Source organism: Mytilus trossulus, chromosome 5, assembly GCF_036588685.1.
Source record: "Mytilus trossulus isolate FHL-02 chromosome 5, PNRI_Mtr1.1.1.hap1, whole genome shotgun sequence".
NCBI lineage: Eukaryota > Metazoa > Mollusca > Bivalvia > Mytilida > Mytilidae > Mytilus > Mytilus trossulus.
The window spans coordinates 50,262,343-50,274,522 of NC_086377.1; positions in this window are offsets into that span (position 1 = coordinate 50,262,343).

A 12,180-nucleotide genomic window follows, 5' to 3' on the forward strand; every position below is an offset into this window, starting at 1 on the left:
AGATAATCCATCTGCACTTTCATGATCATTAAAAAAAATTTAAAAAAAACACATTTAAGTATTTTTATGTTATAAAAATTTGGGATTTAAGAATTTGTTTTTATTAATGAAGGATTGATTTTCAAAAAATAACAAGCTTTTAGGAAAGCACAATTTCAGAAATTTGCAAAACTGAAGCATCAGCAGTCCCACAATGCATCATTACATCCAGCAATACCAAGTTACATAATACATTCCATTAATCAATTTTCTAATTCAGAATTGACACTACTACAATCTCCTTTTAAACCAGATAATCCATCTGCACTTTCATAATCTGTAAAAAAATATAAAACATATTTGATTTTATTTATTAATAAAAATGGGATTTATAATTTTTTTTATTAACAATTTACAGATAAAGTTTTAATTCTGTTGTGGTATGGTGATTTTGACATCAGTAACAACATATTAAAATTTGAAAAGCTTTGATTGCATGGTTCATGAGGAAATGCACGGACACGACTGGAAACACCATTTTTCAATCTTTCAAGAACCATAACTCCTGAACGGTAAAAGTCAAAATCGTCATTATTGAACTTGACCTCCATTTTGTCACCAGTAACAATATATTAAAATTTGGGAAGCTTAGGTAGAACAGTTCATGCATAAATGCACGGACACGACTGGAAACGCCATTTTTCAATCTTTCAAGAACCATAACTCCTGAACGGTAAAAGTTAAAATCGCCATTATTACACTTGACCTTCATTTAGTTGTCAGTAACAACATATTAAAATTTTAAAAGCTTTGGTTGAACGGTTCATGAGTTAATGCACGGACAGCATTTGATTGCTGCCCGACTGAATGCCCACCCGCCCGCCCGCCGAGCATCCCCAAATCAATAACCGACATTTTTGTCACAAAAATCCGGTTAAAGATAAGTCAACATGACCAAAAGGGTTAATTGATCCCCTAAGGAGTTATTGTCCTTTATAGTCAATTTTTAACAATTTTCATAAAATTTGTAATTTTTTACTAAATTTTCCACTGAAATAACTGGGCTTAGTTTATTATCTATAGAAATAATTGTAAGCAGCAAGAATGTTCAGTAAAGTAAGATGTAAAAACACATCACCATAACCAAAACACAATTTCGTAATGAATCCATCTGTATCCTTTGTTTTATATTCACATTCACCAAGGTGAGCGACACAGGCTCTTTAGGGCCTCTAGTTTTGTTACCCTGTCAAGATCAAACATCCACTGAAATAGATCAGATAAAAGCTAAAAAAATTTCCATTTGTGTAAGCTGACATTTAAAAAAAGTGAGACATTTGGGATATTTACTTGTTTACACACTATGATTACACCAACAAATGCTGTTTCCACTGAAATTATAGGTACAAAACATTGATTCAGGATAAATATACAAGTGTTTTTGAATATAGTATGATTTTTGAAAAGTCAACTTGAAATAACATTTATGCAGCAAATGCTCTTTTACAACAAACACGAGTTCATCCCTGTTACTATTTTCTGATTGTCTTTGGGGTCGATTACGGGTGAAAACACTTTATAACTTTCAATAGTTGAAATTCAATTGATTGATTGATTGTTGGTTGCTTAACGTCCAGTGGCAAATATTTCATGCATATTCAGGACGAGAACAAATTAACAATAAATACAATAGGTAGGTAGTTGTAATAGAGGCCATCTAGGATGATGGTCGGGGAAATTTGGACTGCCACTGGAAAATGAGGGTATATAGGATAGGGACAGAAATTTTGCCTTGCAACAGGCCACCTACAGACCCCTCAAAGAGTTGTCGCAAGGGTTCTTAACGTGCAAAGAGCGTGGCACTCTCTTTACACGAGGCATCGGATTTAACGTCCCCCTTCTGACCGGACGTGACTGCGAACTTATACATCCCGCACAGCCAAACGGACGCCCCACTTCGGCAAGCGTTTTACTGCCGGTCGGGAGAAGACCAAGTGACCATATTTCTATTCCCCAGTCACCCTTGTGCCTCTTATTTTAATTTCATCATCTCTGGTGACAGAAACCTTTTTTTATCACCAAATCAAGTAAAATTATAAAAATTCTAAAAAGTGTGCAAGATTTAAACATGCCTGGATAATTTTTTAGTGATTAAGAATTGATTAATATTGACTGCTTTGTTTCAAAATATAGCGAAAACATCAGAAAGTGTCAATAATTTGCAATCATTATTTCAGGAAATAACCAACTCAAAAGTTTTACGTTGTACATAATGTGTGTGATGTTGTGATTTGACTTTACTTAAAAATTAGTGTCTTTTTATTTTTTCTGTCTTTTGCCTTTTTTCGTCTGAAAGTTAAATATGAAGTTTAGTTGTATTGCAATGGGCTTATATGTTATTAAATAGTTATCAAAGGTACCAGGATTATAATTTAGTACGCCAGACGCGCGTTTCGTCTACATAAGACTCATCAGTGACGCTCAAATCAAAATATTTATAAATCCAAACAAGTTTAAAGTTGAAGAGCATTGAGGATCCAAAATTCCAAAAAGTTGTGCCACATACTGCTAAGGTAATCTATACCTGGGATAAGAAAATCCTTAGTTTTTCGTAAATTCAAAGTTTTGTAAACGGAAAATTTGAAAAATGACCACATTATTGATATTCATGTAAACACAGAAGTGTTGACTACTGGGCTTGTGATACCCTTGGGGGACGAAACGTCCACCAGCAGTGGCATCGACCCAGTGTTGAAATAGTTATCAAAGGTACCAGGATTATAATTTAGTACGCCAGACGCGCGTTTCGTCAACATAAGACTCATCAGTGACGCTCAAATCAAAATATTTATAAATCCAAACAAGTATAAAGTTGAAGAGCATTGAGGATCCAAAATTCCAAAAAAGTTGTGCCAAATACTGCTAAGGTAATCTATACCTGAGATAGGAAAATCCTTAGTTTTTCGAAAATTCAAAGTTTTGTAAACGAAGGCTATAGATGTAGAATCAAGTAAATTATCAATTAAATCAGATAAACGAGCGAGAAAATTGACTTGTTAAAACTATGATTGGTAAAAAATCGTAAATAGCTTAGTCAGTTTTGATTTTTGCCTCGGTGCTACAGTCAATTCGCTCTGCCCTTGGTACCCCTTAAATCATAAATCAGGCGTCTAATTAAATTGACAATTGTCTTTCCGAATGTATTTTCTATTTGCAATAATAATTTGATTAAATTATTCATAATTAAAATTAATCTTAACGGCGAGGCATATTCTATAATTTTAACCTTATCTGTCCTAAAGCAATGAACACTTTATAGTAGAGTGATAATACAGACTTGTTTAGAAAGCTTTCAGATTGGCAATCTTTGAGATTTTCTAAAGCAGTTAACCAATGTGAGTGACAAAATTAGTTAACAATTCTTCACACTACGTTAATGTAATCAAATTTTGATAAAAGAATACCTATAGCAGAATAACTATTTAAGTCTTGAGTTCACTTAATATATTAGACCCAGCTGATATAATCTTACTCATATAACACATGCTAGGCTACTGCATGCTTTATTCGTGCTGTACAAGAAATTCCTATACATACATATAACATAAATGCATTTCATTTAAAAAAACATATTTCAATATAGAGTAAAACACGATGAGTAGATATAAAATAATGTCAACTCGCCCTTCTTGCCAATAGGCCCACACTTTATCGCAACTTTATACAAATATCGTCCCACTCTTGTTTACCGACTTGCCCTACTTCGAAAAAGTGTAAAATCAAATTGAACAATCAGTCTGAAAACTCGCTTATAAACGAAAAAGGTTAAAACCCCGGTCAATAAAGTTCTGACAACTCGCCCTACTTATAAAAAGATCTTGCTTCCTTTAAGTATGTCCATTTATATTACTTCAAACCCAGTCATCCTGGTGTAGTGGTATGTGTCGTGGCTTGATTTGCTAAAGGTCCTATGAGTTCAAATCCACGCATATACACTGGATTTTTTCTGCGTGAATTTTAATAGTCTTTTTCGTACAACAAATAATAAGTTTTAAAGTAGATTTGACATTTACACCAACAATGTTACAGAACAACAAAGGAAAGCATGCATAACAAAGAAACTCAAACTGGGGTGGTATTGGAAGGGTGATTCGGCTCAGATCACCCTTGCTAGAAGTAAGAAGCTGGGATGTAAGTTTATTTATTCGGTGAGGTTTATTCCGTAGATACCTTTAGATAGAATTTTAATCAAAATATTGGACAGGTATATTATCGATTTGAAGGAAGGTATAGTGTTTTTCTAAGAGAGCGAATACTTTTTAAAGTCATGACAGTATACAATAGAGGGTTATATTACTAGTATATAAGAAAGTGAACAGTTTAAGGTACGTATTCATTGATGAAAATGGCACAAGACACGCGGCGTAGGAAAAAGCACGGAGAAGGTAGTTCAGAAGTAGGATGCTGTTGATATTGGCTTTCACGATTTTAGCAATGTTTGGAGTTTTACCAATTTAATTCGCTCATCAAATCCCGTTGTATTTGAATGGTTTCGTAGGAGGGGGAGGTAGTTCAGAAGAAGAATGCTGTTGATATTGGCTTTCAAGATTTTAGCAATGTTTGGAGTTGTACCAATTTAATTCGCTCATCAAATCCCGTTGTATTCGAATGGTTTCGTATGAGGGGCTATTGTTTGACGATGTTGAAAGTTCAGTTTGTTCCTAAATATGCCGAATTCACAAAAGAGGCGACAAACCAGATAGTTATACATTTCGGTGTAAAAATGGTCACGAGTTTGGCATTAGAAAGTATTCTATCTTTGAACGATCATTCTTTAATGTCCGAGACCTCATAGTATTCGTGAAGTACTATTTAGAAGGCCATAGTTTGTCAATGAGTGCAAAAACTACTACCATGGATTATATGAACTACCGAGAATTTGGCAAGTGACATTGGTGAAATGGTTTGTGAGCATGTGTATCGGGAGTACAACAGTACTGTCCTAGAAGGTGAGGTGGAAATAGACGAGTCTATTTGGACGGAAGGTGAAATACAAGCATGGGAAGCCACCAGGGACTATAATTTGGATCTTCGGCTTATTAGAAAGAGCTAGCCATAAACTGGTGATTTACCCTGTCGATAACAGATCTGTCGATACTCTCATTCCTCTGATACAGAAACATGTAAAGCCAGGATACCGTGTCTATTCCGACTCGTGGGCACCATACCAAACTTCTAATCAACGAGAACAGTTTACTGTATGTGAACAATGAGACTGGTGAAATTGTGCATTGCTGTATCAAGGGGGCTTTGAAGTTGGTCATTTACCATTTTCACCGTATAAATGGTTCAAATACAAATCTTTTCGAGCAACATTTAGCTGAAATCGTGTGTATTTGTTTATGATATGTCCAAGAATGATGACTTTCAAAGGTGAGTAGATATTACAGATATCAGAATCATTAGAATTTTGTTCTTTAAACTTCAATTGCTAACATTTCGAGGAACAAAGAAATACGTGATGCCTTGATGGTGAATCAGGATGTCATTGGTGATGTAAAGTTATTGCCAAAGAATATTAGAAAAATATTTTGGACTAAAGACGTGAAGCGGTGCTTCTGATAGAATGGGCCATTTTGATGGGCTTATGCAGGGATGGAAGTTGCATAAGGCACTTAAAAGCCTTATTCATACTATTTGAAGAAAACAAAATATAAGTTGTATGGCTATAATCAATGTCACAACGGGTCGCTATGAATATATTAATAGAACTGTCCGTCATTATGTTCATCGAAGTCTTAAGACATTAGACAAGTTCATTTATCTTTAAACGCTTAACGGAATACACCTCATAAAAGTTAAGTTGTCCACGGAATAAACCTTGACAATGAATAAACTGATTTTCAAATTACTGTTAAGGAATGATAAGCCTCGTTAATACGTATAATTTATGTTGTAAACGTGCTGCATTATGCGGCAATGTAATGAATAGGATATTAATTAAATTGAGAATGGAAATGGGGAATGTATCGAAAAGACAACAACCCGACCATAGAAAAACAACGGCAGAAGGTCACCAATATGTCTGAAATGTAATGAGAAAACCCGCACCCGAATGCGTCCTTCAGCTATCAAGTATATCAATATATATTTTCTTTCAGGAGTCTTACCAGTGTGTAAATAGTGTATATAATGATTCCATGGTTGATTATGGAGATGATTTTTAATCTGGAGAAGAAATTGATATTTGTGACGGTCCTGGTGTGAAACGATGTCATCAGTCATCAGATGCAATGGGTAAGTGAAAATACATCATAAAATCTTTCTTTTATTCATTATATTTTATTCGTACTAAAGCGAGATCCATTGCAAACAGTAAAATACACTTTACCGTTATGAGAGGGTAGGGGACAGAAACACGATATAGCCTAACTGTTTGTGATATGTCCATCCGTGACACATGTTTTGCCTCACCAGCTCCTCACTACTCCAATTGAAGTTCTCTATACAAGACGGCGTCATTCAGTGAAAGTGTATAATTTGCATTAAAATATAGTGGTTTAGGGGATGGTAAATTAAAATTGAAAGACAAACAGCTGCATACATTAAAATCTGAGGTATACAAATCAACTAAAGGAATTAATGTTTAGGGAAACAATGCGACCAAGCAACCACATTTTGTATTATTATCACTAAATTTTCTCACAGTGTAAATACTACTATGTACGCTATCCGGAAGTCGCGATTTTCGAAGCGAGAACTATTTTTATCACATTTTGATTTGTTGGATATACTGAACTAAACGGTAAGTTGATCATCTGTACATTGCTTAATGATTAAATTAGCTGACATCAATATTCTCAAATGGTTTAGAAATATATTTAGCACATTTTTATTCGTCTCTTTGTCTTAATCAAGAGATTTTCAACTGCATCACTAAGGAAAATCAATCTGATTACCCTTTCAGTGTACAAATTAATGTATGAACCATACCTAATTAACTAAATAAAGTATATTTCAAGTGGTGGTTAAAAAGTTTCAACCATATCTTTAAAGCCAGAATTAAGAAAATTATAATTGTTTAAATTTTTCACTGTACGATCAGTCTTGCTTGTATATTTTGAAACTGTATGATCAGTCTTTATTTCACTGAATTCTAGTGGTGATTTCAAAGTTATATACGATACATTAGAAGGTGGCATTTTTCTAAATAACACAAATGTATTTCAATAAATTCACATCCTGAAAACTTATGAAACATGTTTAAGCTTGTAAGGGTGAACTTGTCTTACTACATTAAGTAGGAGGATGTTTAAATGTTGCTGAAATGAGAGGAAGGTTTGCTGTATATATAAATTTCAGAAATTCTGTTATACTCAAAATTGAACAAACACACCTATTTAATTGTTATATAAATAATGCATGTATTTACACACATTCGAGACCGTACCGAAGCCTATAATTGATCACGGTTCCTTCCCTTTGTTTTGGTTGTAGCGCTTTCTCTTTGACACTCAATTGTACAGGTCTTTTTAACAGGTGATAACAGTTCCTAAGAAATTTTACATACATTAAGTGTGAGTGATTCACTTTGTGGAATTATGATTATATTGTCCTTCTTAATTTCAGCAGTAATCAGTTTGAAGTTTTTTGTTCGGAAATTTGTAATAGATGGAGAAATTCTGTTTCATGTTGCAACTTTCAAATTTAATTATTTAGCCTGAATGTTTCTATAATGGGGCAGATGTAAATGAAAAATGAAGATACAAAACATAGCAGACTTCCAAGGAAATTAAAACGAGAGCCTTTCACAAGACAGCAATCCGGTTTTTTTTTTTTAAATTTATTGATATTTTGCTATTTTCAATCTTTCAAGAACCATCTCTCTTGAACGTTGAATGTGAAAATCTTCAATATCATATTAACCTCCTTGTAATCATCATTAAAGTTTGAGAAGTTGTATGATCGAACGATTCATGAGTTTTCGCACGAACAAGACTGGAATCACCATTTTTAAATCTCATAATCAGAAACAGTAGAAATCGTCGATATCAATCTTGACCTTCATTTTGGCATCAGTGACGACAAATTAAAATTTAAAAAGCTTTGATTAAACTGTTCATGCGTAAAGGGCACGGTCAATGTTAATTTTAGTCATAAATTGTAACTCATAACAATACAAAAACAGGTCCGCAATAAGTGGTGCACAGTTAGTCCCCATTGGAATTCCAATAACTTAACGATATACGGAATCTCCAAAGCGAACAAAAATGTTATCAAGTAAAAATTCAAGCGCATAAATAGTATCAAAGCATGTCCAATTGACATAGTTCTTTTGTTTATTGCTACTAAAAAATTATCTAAAAGAGTTTGAACACATGTACTCGCATTCCGACTTTTTAAATGCCCAGTTAATTAGGGATGTGATTTGTTTCTTAATAAGCGTATGAGGCAAAGTGGTATATAGGGTAGACAAATCAGAACTTTGAACAGATTCAAAATCACCAATATATGCATGCAATTTATGAAGTACTTCCAACGAGTTTTTTACACTCCAAAAGTAATTAATTCCACCATTTTCAAAGGCCGTATTTGAACAATTTATTATCAGGTTTTTTATTGTACCAAGTGTACTAGTAAGTAAAACAGACAATTAAGTAGTTGAACAATGGCTAGTAGACGAAATACATCTATATTTGTAAGGTTTTTTGTGCAGCTTCGGAAGCCAATACATAGTTGGGACTTTCATTGTGTTTGGTTCTGCTTGTAAAGAAGTAGCTAAAAGTTTATGTTTGTTACAGATGTCGTTTTCTGAAAATGAAGTCAGTTGGAATGTTGGTGAATTCGTGATTTCCTTTTGCAGAACCTCTATATAAAATTTACGTCAAACAATAATGATATTATTAGCAGCTTTATCAGCCGGGACAAAAACAAATTCCTTGGCTAGTGTTAGTTTATTTTTGATACGCGAAATAGGGTTTTTATAGTTTTTGTTAAGAGTAAAATGTTCTTTAAAATGTATTCGAATATCTTCATTACTGAATTAAAAAAAGAGTCCAAAGATTTTTACCATTAAATCTTTCTTGGTGTGGTTCCTGTGGGTTGTTGTAAGAAATCAATAATAATGGACGCCACATATAACCACTGTCACCAAGCAGAACACCATCTACAAGGCCTTTGTGGTTCTCCTCAAGGTGTTTGCAGATTGATGAAGTCTTAAAAATATGATAATCGAGAACTGATCCAGGCCAATCTGCAGTGATCTAAGTAAACTTTCCTACAAAACAGAAATAATTATCATTATTATTATTATTATCCATTTCAACATGCACTACTAACTGTAATATTTAATATAATATTTTTTCTGCTTAAACATTGATTCTATTTACAAAGTGACAATTTCTACATAAGTTCATTTACAAATAAATTTAATTAAATAAAAACTTTTAACTTTTATATTAAATATATAAACTTTAATTTTAAAAGAGGGACGAACGATACCAAAGGGACAGTCAAACTCATTATATGCAGCTGTCAAAACACTATTATTACAATTGTTTCCAGAACCCTACATCTTCTCCCATTCTGTTTCCGGAAAGGCTGCCAACACCAAAACTGTGGCAATGTTTGCCACAGTTTAATTTCTGACTATATGGAGTTTTTGTAAAAATACTTTAGGAAAAATTTGGGTCTTCAACTAAAGAAATCACAGAAAAGGTTCTTTCTGTCCAGAAATATTTGCAGAAAAAAAACAGTTTCATAAATCTGTAGAAATGCAATGTAAACATTACATACAACATAAATAAATGTTTTTTTTTATTCTCATATTGTTTTCTGGCTGTCAATATTGTATATAGTGAACTTGAGACAACATTCTATTTAAACAACACCACAAAGAAAAATGGAAATACACATTTTTTTTATTGTAGATACTGAAAGTACACCTTAAATGTGACACCTCAAATATGTTTAATTTAAATATGATTTATTTTCAGTTTGATACCATGATGTACCATGTTATTTCATGGTCAAACCATGATCCTGAGATCATTTTTAGCTCACCTGGCCCTTCGAGTGAGCTTTTCTCATCACTTTGCGTCCGGCGTCTGTCGTCGTCCGTCGTCGTCCTGCGTCCGGCGTTAACTTTTACAAAAATCTTCTCCTCTGAAACTACTGGGCCAAATTTAACCAAAGTTGGCCACAATCATCATTAGGGTATGTAGTTTAAAAATTGTGTCCGGTGACCACGCCAACCAACCAAGATGGCCACCATGGCTAAAAATAGAACATAGGGGTAAAATGCAGTTTTTGGCTTTTATCTCAAAAACAAAAGCATTTAGAGCAAATCTGACAAGTGATATTATTGTTTATAAGGTCAAGATCTATCTGCCCTGAAATTGTCAGATGAATAAGATAACCCGTTGTTAGGTTGCTGCCCCTGAATTTGTAATTTTAAGGAATTATTGCTGTTTTTGGTTATTATCTTGAATATTATTATAGATAAAGATAAACTGTAAACAGCAATAGTGTTTAGCAAAGTAAGATTTACAAATAAGTCAGCATGACCAAAATGGTCAGTTGACCCCTCAAGGAGTTATTGCCCTTTATAGTCAATTTTAACCAAAGTAAATCTTAGTAATCTTTTGCAAAAATCTTATCCTCTGAAACTACAGGGCCTAATTAAATCTAAGTTGGCCATAATCCTCATAAGGATATCCAGTTTGAAAAATGTGTCCGTTGACCCGGCCAACCAACCAAGATGGCCACCATGGCTAAAAATAGAACATAGGGTTAAAATGTGGATTTTGGCTAATATCTCTGAAACAAAAGCATTTATAGTGAATCTGACGAGGGGTTAAATTGTTCATAAGGTCAAAGTTTATCTTCCCTGAGAATTTCAGATAATTGCTGTTGGGTTGCTGTCTCTGAATTGGTAATTTTAAGGAAATTTTGCCGTTTTTTGTTATTATCTTGAATATTATTTTAGATAAAGATAAACTGTAAACAGCAATAATGGTCAACAAAGTAGGATCTACTAAAAGGTCAACATGACCAAAATGGTCAGTTGACCCCTTGAGGAGTTATTGCCCTTTATAGTAATTTTTTAACAATTTTTGTAAATTTTTGTTATCTTTTACATGAACAAAGTGTAGTAGTCAGCCGAGAACCAGCTTAGTCCCTAATGTTCTTATTTCCTGGGATAATTCCAATATAACGTATTGGTGTTGAATTGGTATTTAAGAAATATTTGAACCATACCATTTACTTTACAAGAATAAAGACCATGTTTTCAGTGTCATGAGTTTTAGTTTGTTGTACTTTGTTGTTTAAAATTTTCTTTGTGGTAATAAGATATAGCAAAAAGAAACTCTTCAATGAAAAGTTAAAATTATACTTCATTTCCTGTTTGAACAGTCTGGAAGGTACAGGAATCTGAATATATGTTTTGGAAGAGTTTGCAATAGTTTAAAAATAGAATGAGTACACACAAACTACTTAGTATTTTTAGATATGTAATTATATGAAAAATCTGATTAGCTAGCATTCTAAATTTAGAATGTAAAATTAAGGTATAAAATAATAATGATGATGACAGGGAAGAATACAGATAAAGGACAGCAAATAATATTAACATAATTGAAATAGTTAAGTGATTATTTTGCTGTTTATATTTATTTCACTGTGTTGTGCAGTTGAAAATAAAGTAGCATACAATTAAAAGTAAATGTATCTAATTAACAAACACATGTAAATTTAGCATTTTTTGCATGTTCCAAACATTGGCAACAAATTATGTCAATGTTGTTGACGAGAAAACATTCTTTTAAAAGAGAAGGATGAAGTTAAAACAAGTTTCAATGGATTTAAATGTTTAATGAATTATCATTATAATTGCATTTAAAGAAATTAAAAATATTTTTAGCATTTGTGTTCTGTTGTAACTTGTGAACTGATATATATTGTAGCTCTATAAATTGAAAATTAAAAGATTTTCTTGCAATTATTTTTATAATTTCTAAAAATATTTGACTATGTAAAAATAGGATCTATTAGTGATAGATCAATGAAATTGTGTACAAAACGGATTGCTGTGATTTCTTATCGGTCGTCCCACTGTCTATATTACTCTGTTCAGCTCTTAATATTATTCCATATCATGTCTTTGTGACGTCAAATAAGTTGACCCAGCCCTAATAACTT